Below are 14,070 nucleotides of genomic sequence, written 5' to 3' on the forward strand. Positions count from 1 at the left end.
ACCACATATGAAAGTGAGAAATCAAGAGGGAATGGCATGATGGAAAGGCTTATTGCTTTGGATTTAAATGGTTGTGTACCGTCCCAAGAAACACTGAAGTTACAGACTGCTGCAAAAGGGCTGTGGTTAAGATGAAACACAGAAGAAAGGCAAGCAACATATAGAACGAATAAACAAGAAAAAAAAAATCAACACAAGATTTTTCAGTTTATATTTAGAATTTATATTTTTTTCAGTGCAAATAACAAATAGATCTGACAAACAGAAAGCTTGAGCTACAAATATAAGCAAAGCTTTTCAAAATATTTTACTTAATTGGCAAATCTGCCGTAACTACACGGCTCCTTGCCTCCATTCTACAGAAGGCAAAAATTCTGCCTATTTTACCCTTATGAAAGCAAAGCATTCTAGTGCACTAAGACTCCTAGTTCTACAAAGTACCTGGATAGAAGCTAGCAATGATCTAGAGTTTAGTTTTTTCCAGTCTGATCCTCCATGAGGAGCAATATGTGTTAGCGCTAGTAAGCCTACAAGCAGCACTGTATATTCCTAAACTTTGCTTGTACTTCCTCCTTCAGTCGTTTACACAGACACACTTATATCAAATCTTTGCACAGAAATCTCACCTCTAAATTCTGATATACCTTCGCACAGTTTCAGTGAACCATGGTAAGAGCAGAAAGAGAAAAAAATTTTGGACAGAACGTTTTTAAGAGCAGATCTTTGAACATATCTGTTCGCCGTAAATTCTTGAGCAAAGCTGGTTGATAGCAGTGACTTACACACATTTAAGCAGTTGCTCCCAAATTGTGTCTTTAAAATATTCATCAGCCTACTAGCAAACTAATTTCTCTTGTAGGCCATCTTCTGTATCATACTCTGTTGAATAACACTACATAATATCTTTCTGCAGAGCAGGTGAGTAGTACCTGCAATCTCCAAATCATTCTCGGAAAAACTACTGAGTGGGAAGCAGAACAGCACTAATGTGATCAAAAATACCTATCAAACATCACATTTTCATGTGTAAACAACCACATCCATGACCATCTATGAATACAAATTATTTTAACATCTTTGTGTGTTAGAGTTGCTGGCAGCAAAGTTATTTGATCCTACTTTAAGCTCCACAAGTTGTCAGTATCAGCCGTCTGCTATAAAAAACTAGCATCATAAATGAAATTAATTATTGCTGATACTTTATACACACATCAATTATAATTATAAAAATAATAATAGAGTGAATATTCCCAGTTCTGCAGGAAGATTACACAAGACTAAAGAGTTTGACATGCAATATCATAACTCACTAAAATTAAGAACATCAAACAGATCGGATTTCACGAACTCATAACTTTCCAAAGCACTGATATTTCCACCTGAGATATTCAATGCTTGATCTTTCCTGCAGATTATTCTTACTCGTACATTTTAATAAAGTTCAAAGAAACAGGCTTCTTCTTTTTCAGTGCTCTCTTCCTCAAGGCAGAGTGAAAGTCTAGCCATGTATGTTGGGCAGCATTACAAAAAAGAAAACTGCAGTGTAAAGCCCAGGGAGGAAAAGGCCATTGCTGGAGTATGCCTGCACTGCATATGTTAAAAGAAGCAGCAGTTGCAGCAACTAAAGAGCTGCTTGAGATGAGAGACAAAGAATGGATTAAATTAATCTCACTCATTTTTCCCCTTGCATGCACATCCTGCCTGCTTACCAGGGACCTGTTTCTTAAACTCACTTCTTAAAAGCCTCCATACTCAAAGCCAGTTGCATTAATAAGAACTTGCATCTGCCCAATAAAACCTATGAGCAGTGCTGAATATTTCTGCACGCCACCTACCGGTACTTTTTTCCCCTAACCATGACATCTAGTGTTACAGAGCAGTTTTTCTAAAGATGTAGTAGACCAATTCCACCCATGCACCACTCAATCTTTTGCAGCCAAGCTGAAGCAGTTTTTGCCTACAGCAAGCTGAACTTGGCTGTATAATTTATCAATGTTGCTGCATTTAAGCAACAAATCATCAGCTGCCTGAGCAAGAGATCCATTCCCACACTCTGCAAGGAATGGCTGCATCCACCCTCACTCTCTTCCATTCCACTGATGCACAGCCCTACTCAGCTGCATCAGCCACAGACCTCCCTCCCACCAGATCCTGTTCTCAGATTTCCACAGCCTTTTAGTGAGGATCTGTGATCCAGCTCACCCCTCTATACACACAACATCCCACACACTGAATTATAGAGTTTTTAAAGACTTCTGAATAGTGAGTTGATCTCTCTTAGCTATAAGGCTTCATCATAACTCCAGGCCCCTTCATTGGCTCCTTAGTACTGCCTCTTCCATGAGCCAGTGTTTCATAAAACCCCAGCTGCTGTAATCAAGATATCTGCAAGGGAAGCTCAAAACTTGCTTTTAAAGTACATTTTCAGCTTTTGCAGATGTAAAGTCTGGGAAAAAAAAAATAGGGCTCCAGGCTCAAAAACATCTGAATAAGCCCTAAATCAATGATTATTTTAATAATAACAATAATAATAATAATAATAGAAAAATCTTTAGGAGGAATGACTCATAAGTTTTGAGTTCTTTAGGTAGATAATACTAATTTTTGGTGAACACTTTATAACTCAAATTCTGCCTTAAATAGAAAAGTTACCTACCCAGCTTTCAATCTGACCAAGAGATTCAGTTCTCTGTTCCCTTCCTCACCTCCCAGCAGGACCAGCTTATCAGCTGCTGAGACTGCAGGTCCCCAACCCAGGTCTGCAAAGGGCTGATGCCTTCCAGCAGGTAAGCTGGCTCCAGCCTGGTCTCAAAGGGACAGTTTGTGGCAGGTCTTTGAGAGAAATACCTCTATTAAAACCTGACAAAATCCCCATGAATATCCAGAGCTGCTGTGCAGATCAGGACAGAAAAGCTGTGATGTGAGTAAGTATGGATGTACACTCAGTTTGTGTGTATTAATTCTTGCTGTATTCCACAAAGCTCTGCCTGTTTCATACTCTCATTTACTGAATGTGCATCTACACCCAGCAAAATTTTGTCACAGTTTTAACTTCTTATTCTATACCTGCCTTTGACAAAGTACCTTCAGTCATGGTCACTTTACCAAATCTAGAATGAACAAATAAATATTCCCTTTAGGTGTTAAACTCATGCATCCTTTTATCCTCTACTTAAATACAGCATACTTTCTTCTGAGTGAATAGAGCCTTTGTGTTCAGTACCAAAGACCAGACTTACTAAAGGAGAAATCACATTGATGTTTTACACATCCAAGTTGCACATCCAAAACCAAGGTACGTGTGTTCAAGGTCATTTTTTTCATCAGTCTGTAGTGAAACATGCATGCAAACATCTGTGAAAGTACAACTTCTCAGGTGCATGTCAAGCAGATTTGTACAGGTGAACATGGCTAAAATGCTGTATGCATTCTTTTCCCTTACAGATTTTCGAAAAATTCATTTTATAAAACCTTGCTCGCTGCACTTTGAATGGTAACCAAGACTATTCTGAAATAAGCTGACTGGAAAATCTTCACCAAATCAGGTACATGGGAGTAAAGCAGCCTTTGCTGGATCAGAGATAATTTATGCCAAGAGCATCAGAATTCCCATTGTTATCAGGAACTGTTACTATGCAATAAGTCATTTTTATCCCAGGATGCTCTGTAGAGTCAAGACAATATTTTAGAAATCTTTCTACCTTAAAATGTCAATAGAAGTAAGTATGAAACTATTTTAAAACAATAAATGTTATGTAAACACACAGGAAGAACTTGTGCTTCTCTTCACAGCAGTAACCTCAGGCTCCTTTTCCCTCCTAAACACCCCCCAACATTATAGCAGCTCTTCAGCTTGGCACAAATCCTCTCCCTCCTGTCCTCACCACAGTAACACGCACTGCTGCTGTAATCAATACTCCCTACTTCCCATCACTGACAGCCTCATGTGCCTGGCTTATCCCCAGTGACTCATGTTTGCCTCTCTGGGCTAAAGCTACAAACCGGTACATGCAGAAATGTCACTGTTCTTACAGCACTATGCAAAGATGGGACACAATAATGAGGGGAGATGTGTGCACCCTTCCCCATTTCAAGTGTTATCTCCTTTTTCTAGTCCCATTCAGTTCTGTGGGCCAAACTTTGTCCTCTCCTTTGTCTTATAGAACAGTATCTTAGCCCATGAATAGTCCCACTGACTCAAATGGGAGCTATTCAGACAGTCAGCCATCAGTAGGAATGGAAAGAGAAATGGACATAATATGGTAGCATTTCTAATGCATATCTTCTGGTGGCATGGAACAATATCCTGGTGGTCAAAGCTTTGCAAAATGTAACTGCCACTACCATTTCTTTTTTGACAAAATGGGAAAATCCTAATTTCTATGAATTACACTAAAGAATATTATCCAAAGAATATTGTAACAATGCAGTGAAAGCCCAAAACACAACAGTATCACGTCTGTTTTTACACTGTAAGATGGGGTGAATATGTTACCTAAAAAAGTAAATGAATTCTCCAAAATTGTTTAATACCAACAATTAACTCATTAATAGAAGAAAGGAAGGCAGGAAGGAAGGAAGGAAGGAAGGAAAGAAGAAAGGAAGGAAGGAAGGAAGAAAGAAAGCCAACCAATGAAAAACACATAGCTCACCAAATCCACATGCAGGTAAAAATAAAATTTAGCTCCCTACAGATACTTTTCTGTGCATTTTATCAAGTGTTTTAATGTAGTCATACATTATCACCATTAATTTCCAGTACACAGAAGCATGGAACCACTTGGTGTACTGAAGAGCAAGAGATGAAGAATAAGGCCTGGAGACATAAAGGAACCTAATGTTTGAAACAGCCAGTTCCATGTGATTAGTGTAAGCTCTGGGTTGCAGACCAAACCAAGTTCTAAAAAGAAAGATCTCCTTTAAGCAAGCTCTGGTGAAAGGAATGGATCTGCTAAAAAACAACAGCATGAGTGCCACAATATTATTGTATATACATTGCTACTCTATTTTTAATAGTGACTCGTTCTTTTGGAAAGAACTTATAAAAGAATTATTCATTCTCTCTATGCATACTTTCTGAGAATAATTCACTGTACTTTTCCAAATTATTTTCAAAGAGCACGCAGACAGGAAAGGATGCAAACTTTTCCCAGGCTACATCTGAAAGCTTGTCAGCACTCAGCGCTAAGGCCTTTAATCCCAGGCTTTAAATAATTTAGGTAACACTTGATTACTCCATTGCTGGAATGTCAAGCTCTGCAAAATCTGGGTAGCACAATATTTGAGGGGAAAAGAGAGAATTCTGCTATAGGCACTTAAGTAAAATAAATTTCTTGAGAACAAACACAAACCGCAGCCTTGCATTTGCGAGGCAAACCGTGGCAGAGCACCGCTGAGGCTACCTCGTAAATAACGCCATGTTTTTGTTTCCCCTCATAAAACCCCGTCCTTAGGAGTTTGGGGATTCTCTGGCTGTAGCATACATGCCACAAAGTGCGATACCCTCTGGGCTTAAGGAGCAGCTTTCCCTCAGGCTCTACGGATGGTGATACACCCTCACTAAAGCGTGCACAACTTCACACAAACAAGCGAAGCCCACTCTCTTTACACACACACAGACTTTCATCAGCAAAACAAAAGAAAACACGTTTTCCCCTTCTAATGAAGTAAATCTTTTTTTCAGAGTACCGTTTCAGTTTTTCCGGCAATCCACAGGGGATTCAGTGTTTGCTGTCTCGGTGCATTTGTTAAATAAAAAATAGTACAAATTGCTTTTTTCTCTGAGGTACAGCTGTGCCTGTCCTGCTGACAGTCTGAACTCTGGATTTTGCCGTCATGTCCTCCACTCAAAATAAACAGTTTTTTCCAGTGAGCTAAACATATCACTACAAAGTTACTCGAATAATTTTCACGAGGGTAAGAGACATGAATTTAATAATACGAGCTGTGAGATCATCATCTATGCATATTTCATTACAGAGAGATACCAACTCACTTAAGAATAATTAAACATCCTTAAAAAATGATCAGAAGGCAACAAAGAAGAAAAGATTCCCCTGATTTCCCCTGAGAATTAAAGCCTCACTTCTCGGATCCTTTAAGATCCTTTCCCACTGCTCCCTTCACGCAGAGGGGTGTGAAGCTTTTCCCTTAAATCTCAGTTCCTTCTCACCCCAGCGCTCACCGTTGAGCCCTCTGCAAATACAGCACTAGAAAATCAGGAGCAACAACAACAACAACAACGAGCCCACCACTGCCCTCAGCAGAGCCAATAAAGGACACATTTGCCTCTCCCTCACACCCTCTGGGAACGAGTCCTCACACCACCACGGCCCTGACACCTCATCCATCAGCTCCTCACTCACGGGAGCAAACCCCACAGCAAACCTCTTCTCTCCTACGCCATCGCCAGAGCTGAGGCCCAGATGAGGAGCGGCCTTGTCTTCCAGCACAGCAAGGATGAACCTCTAGGATCGTACACCTTGGCAGTCTGACCTCGAGCCATCCTTACTTGCAAAACAAAGTCTCCATCATCTTCAGAGCAAGAAGGGAAGAGAGTGAGAGAGAAAACAGGGGTGGGGGTAGGGGGAAAGTCCAGTCCCCTGTGACCTGATTGGAAACTTTGTTGTGGCAAAAAAAAAAAAAAAAAAAAAAAAAAAGCTTTGGCCAGTTAAGAAAGTGCCTATGGTTGTATTGGGAGGGTCTGTTCTGGGCTTCTCAATCTTCTTTTCTCTCTCTCTTCACCCCTCTCCCTTTCTCCCCTTCTCTTGTTTCGAAAGGGGCCTCTGGTCAGCGCTGATTAATAAGTGTTTTTTGTTGTGAAGTGTTGAATAATAGAAGATGGCCGATGACCCAGGAAAGACTAAACCTTGTGCTACTTTATTGTGGCAAGCTGAGAAAGGGGCTTTAGGACAGAGACCCCAAGCACTGACCCGCACACATCCTGCGGATTCCCTATTCATTCTCACAGCCTTACAGTCGCCCAGAGCTCCCATTGTTTGCCAAGCAACAATAGAGATTTTGCACAGAAAGTAAAGCTCTTTTCAGATTCCTCCCTGATGTTTTGCATTTGGGGAAACAACCATCCTCAACATTTTTTCCCTTAAATGAATATCAGGAAAACTCCTAGGATTTGGGGTTTTATTCCCATCTCTCAAGACTTTCTAAATAAACCTTAGAAAACAAACATTTCCTCTTAATAAATGCTTTCTATATTTTTTTAATTACACAACACGTTTTTCCTGGAGAACTGCTTCCCTAGTGATCTGAGGAGGGGGGGGTGGAAATGAGATTTATTTCTTAGCACATCACTATGCTTTAATGCACATTACATATCTGTGCGGCTCCTAAAAATAACCATATTCGAGCATCCTCTCTTTTGAGTGGGAGCCAGATGAAGAGTGCTGCTCCTTTCCAAAAAAAGAAGATAACTGAAATCTCTCAGTTTATTTCTGCCCTGATTAGGTGAGCCTGGCTGTTATCTGCTCGCAGCCTGGCCCCTTCCCCACGCTCCAAACAAAGAGTTCATCTGCAGGCACCAAGGAGGCCAAATGCCATGCACAGCCATTCTGTTTTACCTGTAGGGCCCGAGCCACCATTCCCATTCCAACCTATGCATTTTTGGCAGCCTGGCCATATGGATAAATAACTCTTGCAGTTATCGAGCCTCTGGGAGGGAACACAACAAGGTGGATCAGAGCCCCAGAATTTCGGAGTTCAGTTTAGTCACATTCCCTGGCCCATTATATGTGTGTTTCCATTCCTCTATGGCCTCCACTCACATGTCACGAAGCAGCTGGGTCTGGGTATTTGGTTGTGCCTGGTGAGGTTTGGGTGCTGGGTTCTGCCTTGTTTTTGCAGTCTGTGCATCTTGTGAATCTACTGGGCATTAAAATATATACATACATACATACATACATACATACATACATATATATATATATATATATAAAATAAACAGGAGGAAGTTGCAATCAATAGGACAAATTCCTGTCAAAAGGCTCAGAATTTCTTCCTCCTCTGTTACAAGAATGTCTAAGAGGTGGCCGCTCACATCAGGCCCACTGCTATCCCGACGCTCACACCTGCGCAGGAGGTGCGGGAGGGGAGTTCGAGAAGCCCGAGCACCCGAAGGGGGAACAACAGTCTTTATGAAGGGCGCGCTGGGCAGCAGAGTTACCTCGGCGGGGGGATGGGGGGGGAGGGGGGAGGAGGCGTTGTAAAACACCCATTTGCAAAGGGCTTTCAAGCTGAAACTCTTTCATCGGCGGCGAAACATCGGCGGGGAGGGGGAGACAGGGCGGGGGCTCGGAGCCCCCAACCTCTCCATTTGTCAGCGCCGCAGAGGAGGGGTCGCAAAGGCGGCGGGGCTGCCTGGTGGTCCGGGGGCTCGGAGCGGGCGGCGGCCACAAGTGCGATGAGCGCGGGGGGCTCAGCCGGAGGGAGCCCTGAACATCCCTGCGAGGGGACACGCCGGCCTCGGCTTTCACTTTCATGGCCACCAGAGCTACTTAAAGCATTGGGAAAGGGAGAAAGGGAAGAAAAAAAGAAGGGGGGGAGGGCGGGGGGGGAAGCGCCCTGCTCTATTGTTCCCCTGCTCGATTGATATGCTAATTCCCCTTGTGAGGGCATAACAAAGAACACCTTGCACTTCTGAAAGACTTTTGTGTCCTGGCCGGAGAAGTTTATTATCAACTAATTAGCAACAACTTCTAGCAATGAGTTGAGTTACATTTTCATAAGCTTTGAACAAACATCCTGAGCTGCGTTGTGTCAGGGTGATGGGCTTGCTAAGGAAAATAAAGTCCTAAATCAGGGAATGAGGTTTAATAATTAGCGCCTGCTGTACATGGAGCCTCTGTCGACGTCGGTCTTCCACCGAAGCGTTTGATTCGCGTTGCTTCCAGGCTTGCAAAGGGTCGTGACACTCACTCTACCAAACAAAATCTTACTCGAGGATGACTAGCCACTTTTTTCTCACGTTAAGGCTCTCCTCTTGCAAGCGAAGAGCATTTCAGGCTGCCCTGATAATGCACCAAGGATAATCAGTCTGTGAAGGAGCTCAATACAATTAACCATACTCAAATTAATATTATTTAGAGAGGCTAGGTTTAGACAGTCTGGTACTTCAAATATAAAAATTGTCTGGGGAAAAGGAAGGTTGTATCCGAAATGACAAACTGAAAATCTCTTTAGATTTCACGGTGGGGTTTTTTGTTTGTTTGTTTGCTTTTTTATTAGTGTTATTTTACTTGTTACTCATACCACAGCCCTTCCAAGGACAGAGCTAGCCCAGGACTGGCTTAGTTCAGTGCTGCCTCTGTTGTATGCTTACATCATTGGAAGAAAAAGTGCATCCTCTTTCATTGGTTTAAAGCGAACCTAGGAAAAAGCAATAAGACTTTATTTTTTACCATTGTAGCAAGCACCAGTTATTTTCTTCCTGGCTTTACGTAAACAGAATGGAGCAGAAAATCTTCTCAGGCAAAGTACACTCTAACCAAGTTTACTGTTTTTTAATGGCTGTACACTGAGAGCTCCGCATTATGCTGTGGGGGTGGTTTTCTCTTGAGGTGTGAGGTTTTCTGGGGGTGGGGTTCATATTGTTGCTCAGACCATTACCAGATCACTTCTGCAGCTTTTGGATCTGCAGCCTAGACTTCCCCTGGTCCTGAGGAGAGCTCTGAGGAGCTGCAGGCCTCAGGCCCGTTCGGATGCACTGCTTATCAGGATGCAGAAGTGAGCAACCTCACCCCCCCCCACTTAGCAGTTCACCGTATTCTCTGCCATTTGACTTATGGAATGGGTAAACATACTCTCCATCTCTCTGTCTCTTTCTGTCCCCTTCTCCAAGAGATTTCATTTGTTTAAAATCCTAAAAGGTGGTACGAGGTCTTACTGCAGCCCAGTAATGTAAGGGGTAGGAGTGGATTAGATTCCTTCATTTCCTTTTGGTAATCCTAAATGCAGCTATCTCTGGTTCCCTAATCTCCTCTAGAGTCGGATTACTGCCCATTTGAGCAAGTGCAGCTGGAGTTAGGAGATGACAAGGATGGAAAGAAAGTGCCAAGTACTGCTGAGGTTATCACAGAGTTGGCATGGCCCAGCCCTGCACACCCCATGCTCCCCTATGGGGCTGCAGGGCCAGGGGTGGCACTCAGCACCCTGCTCAGCCCTGCTATTTTCCTTCAGTCGCAGCTCCCATCACCAGGATTACTGCACTGGCCCCATGGCAGGGTGCTGCCGGCCCTCCATGTATCCATCAGATACTAGAAGCACCCAGTCATACAGGAATGCATGTATATTTTCGTGTATGTGCATCTATATGTACATATATATGGAAGCACCTGTGCTGCCCAGAAGAAAGAATACACATAACATAGCAACCAGTGTGTGGAGTGACTACTGCCATGTCGACACACATCTCTGAATCCCACATCTATGTGTGAGACTGCTTTTTGAAACAATCTCTCATATTCGTTTGAAATGGGACATTCTGGCATGATTAAACGTTTATTCTGAAAGGCCGTAATCCTTCCAGGGAGATTTTGTTGATACAGGACTTCACTGGAAAGTAATTGTGGGTCACACAGGTTGACCTTTGCAGGGTGCAGGTCTGCCCAGCCGAGAAACATGGGGCATCCATTCAGTGGGAAACTCTGCAGACCGTCTCAGCGAGCATGCAAGCTCAGGAATTTATTTAAAAGGTTACAATTAGTGGTTCGGTCGTCAAAGCTGGGGCTGTGGCATTTTTACATGAAGTGAAATACATGATTTAATTATACTAAAAAGGAAGGAAAAAAAATAAAAAATAAGGACAGGCCTTCTGCACAAATTGGAGGCAGTGAAATGCTCTTTTGTGCCTGCAGCTCTAAGGAGGCTGTGATGCATGTGAAGGAAAGCAACTGACTTAACTCATTGGGATTCAGGGAACGACCTGCCCTCTTTTGGAAAAAAAAAAAAAACATAGAAGAAGAAGGAGAAGGAGAAGAGTAAGTGTGCGTGTGTGTGTGTGTGTGCGTGTGCGTGCGTGTGCGTGCATGTTCGTGTGAGAGAGAGGGAGAGAGGAGGGGGAGACACACACAGCGCTGCTTTCCTGAGCTGCCGCTTCCCAAGCAGAAACTATCGGGAGAAACGCAGCGTCTTGGCTCTTTCCTGCATTTACACAATGAAATCACTGCTGTTTTTATTCCTGCTAACGGGCTGCTTTTGTTTGCATCCACTCCGAGACATGGACAATGGGAACAAACAAGTGCTTAAAATCAAATAGACAAAAAAAAAAAAAAAAAGAGAGAGAGAGAGAGAAAAAAAGCTCAACCACGCTGGGATGCTGGGATGAGGATTACTCATTTAGCTCTGACTGTAAGTACAAATCTCCTGCTGCATTTCTGTGAGTTACTGAGAGGCTGTTACACTTTGGGTTTGAGTTGTTCAGGTTTGGCTTGCTTCTTTGTTGTTCTCTTTTTTTTAATATCATCGCCTCTTTATCAGCCTCCCGCCGAGTTACTTAAATAAGGCAAAATCCAGGAGAGGGAGAGCGGCCCCGCATAGAGTGGAGCAGAGCGAAGTCAGGAGCAGGAGGCAGGGAGGCAGGAGACAAGGGCGGGAGGCAGGGAGGTAAGGAGGTAAGGAGGCAGGAGACAGGAGATAGGGAGATAGGAAGGTAGAAGCAGGGAGGCAAAAGGCAGAAGGCAGGAGGAAGCTGAGCTGCGGGAGTCCTGCGATCACAGGCAGCATGCTGGAATGTTGGGTCTTGGTGGTGCTGGGGGCACAGGGGTATTTTCAACATCAACATGTGAGTTTAGCTGGGCTGGAAAGGCATTTTTCTGGCACGGGTCTGCGTGCACCTGCATGCTTGCATACACATCCTCAGGCAGCGTGGTCTTGCTTGAGTCTCTTTGGTGCAACATAAGCACGCCCAGCTTGAAGGAATGCGGTGGACAAAACATCTTTCCAGCTGTTTTTATTTTGTTTTGTTGTTTTTTTTTTGGTTTTGAGATTTTGTTTTTTTCCCTCAAGCGTACAAGTGACAGCAGGACTCTTCCCCAGCAGGACTTGATTTAAATAACCAAGATAAAAACTGCCTTCCGCTCTCCTCAGCCAGCTGCTTTTTTTCCCCCTCCCCTCCTTTCTTCCTTTCTTTACATATGTGAGCATTCCTGGGAAAGCGGATCGGGCAGAGGGAAAGGCTTTTGAAACGGTGGGGGAAAATGTAAGAGAATTCAGAGGGTCCGGGCTTTCTTTGTGTGGTGCTGAAGCCGCGGAGCTGCTTTGTGCTTTGGAAGGAGAAAATGGCGAGTCCTATTGTGTTTAGGCCATTTTCTTCCGGTACAAGGGTTTTCCCCCAAATCCTAAATACCTCAGGGCTCTTTTGAAATAAGTCTCCCAGCCCACGAAGAGTGAATGGCTGCAGCTCTGCCTTTTCCCCAGCCAGTAATGCCCCCGGTTTGAGAGAGCCCACAGATTTCTCCTTACAAGGTGGCTGCACAATTCCTACAGCCGCTGCCTGCAGATCCTCTCATAAGAGCAGCAATTGGAGCTGCTCTTACCACGTTCTTCAGTTCATGGGGACAGGTTATGGGAAGAAAGGACACAGAAGAAATAATGGCCTAAGCACTGTCCTTGCTATAAAATGCTAAAGAGAAACGTTAGTCAGCTAGGGGAGGGGGAAATTCATCAGAGAAAAGACTTGTGAACCATGGAATGAGGATCTGACTTATGCATTAAATTACTTAAACTTTATATATATGTATATACGTGTTTGAGAGAGAGTGTATGTATATGCGTATGCATGCAGCCATATAGATGGAGGATACTTTAGGTTAGGAAAGAGGTTGTGTAGATTTATTGTGAGGTTTTAGAGCTTATTTAACCATTGTCGGCAAGTTATTCCTGCTGTAATATGCAAAGAAAAGACAGTATCCAACATTTCAAGCCACCCTGGAGGCTATACCCCTTACCGAAAGTCGCCTCTGAATTTGTACGTTAATCCGTTTAAGGAAACAATTGAGAGTCCGAGGTTTTAAGACCGTTGTCGGATATTAACCACTTTTCTTTGTAACGCAGGCTTGCCTAGGCATCAGTGATTAAAAGCACTTTGTAACTAGGGAGCTATCAAATAAACCCCAGGAAAGGCAGATTCCATCTCCCTGCCCTTCCAAGGTGCTGAATAAAGGCATATATCTGTGATTATTACTACTAATAACAGAGCAGAAGCTGTCCCGTCGCCCTTGGCGGCAGCTGCCGGCCCTCGCAGCGCCCGACGCCCGTCCGCCGGTCAGCACCATGGACAGAGCGCGGGCGTGCGGCGGGCGCGGAGCGGCTGTCACCCGCGGGAACGCGGGGTCACCCGGGCTGTCCGCACGCACAGGGCGGCGGGATCCCCCGCCGGGCCGCCCCTCCTCGCCTTCTTTTCCTTGTGACTTCCAGAGTTCCCGAACAAAAGACTGAAGAAATGACATTTAGAATCTTCCGTCGTGAGAGCAATCTCTATTACACGCTAGTGATTTCTCTTCTTACTGCCCATAAAAGAAGTGAAAAGATTTCTCCATTCTGCATAACGCTGTTCTTTTTTTTTTTTTTTCCCTCTTCCCTTTCCGAGACGAAAATAAATCTATTGCTCGGATCAGCTGAATGGCAGTGGTGTAAATTAAATTGATTTTATCAGTGATCAAGTTCCACAATTGGAAAAATTAAATGCCACTTTGACAGACAAGGATAATATGGAGCAGATCTATAAGGCGGCTCCTTTGAACAACATCAACAACAACGTCAACCCAACAGGAGGCCAGGTAGTGGCGATCCCTTCTCCCTCATCCTGCTCTGTTATGTCACATCATTAAGTTCGCCTTTCTGCGGCACCGAAATGATTGAGACCATTGTTTGATGCAAAGGGACTGACAGTGATGAGTCATGGACTCTATGCCACAGCAAAGGCAAGAGACAGACATGGCTCTCAGGCAAATTTCTCTTTTATTTCACTCACGCTTCCAATGGGACTCCCCTTACAGATGCACTTTGCTGCCCTTCCAGCTTATCCCAAAGCTTTGCAGCTGCCAGCACCAAACCAGA

The sequence above is a fragment of the Phasianus colchicus genome, chromosome 3 (genome assembly GCF_987193195.1).
Source record: "Phasianus colchicus chromosome 3, bPhaCol1.hap1.1, whole genome shotgun sequence".
Classification (NCBI taxonomy): Eukaryota; Metazoa; Chordata; class Aves; order Galliformes; family Phasianidae; genus Phasianus; species Phasianus colchicus.